We start from the raw sequence: 585 nt of genomic DNA, 5'->3' as shown, positions 1-585 counted from the left end.
TATATATAGGCGCAGGCGTGGCTGTGTGGTAAGAAGCTCGCTTCCCAACCACGTGGTTCCGGGTTCAGTCCCACTGCGTGGCACCTTGGGCAAGTGTCTTCTACTATAGCCTCGAGCCGAACAAAGCCTTGTGAGTGGATTTGGTAGACGGAAACTGAAATATATTTGTTCGTGTCTGTGTTTGTCTCACTAACATCGCTTGACAACTGATCGCCCCCTCCCCCAACTTAGCAGTTCGGCAAAGCTGGCGGATAGAATAAGTTCTAGGCTTACAAAGAAAATGTCTTTGGGTCGATTTGTTCGACTAAAGAAGTTGCTCCGGCATGGCCGCAATCAAATGACTGAAACAAGTAAAAGAGTATACATATGCATATATAGGTACATGTATATGCTTATACATGCGTGCATACGCACTTACAAATAAACGCACTTCAATATTTAAACGTTTACGTACCTACGTGATTACAAACAGTACTTGGGAACGTAAGCCGATACGTATGTATACGCACGCTTCTACACACACACATGCACACACACACACACACACACACACACACACACACACACACACACACACACACACAC

The sequence above is a fragment of the Octopus bimaculoides genome, chromosome 18 (assembly GCF_001194135.2).
Source record: "Octopus bimaculoides isolate UCB-OBI-ISO-001 chromosome 18, ASM119413v2, whole genome shotgun sequence".
Classification (NCBI taxonomy): Eukaryota; Metazoa; Mollusca; class Cephalopoda; order Octopoda; family Octopodidae; genus Octopus; species Octopus bimaculoides.
The sequence above is the reverse complement of the archived record's forward strand: the minus strand, read 5'-3'. Positions refer to the sequence as shown.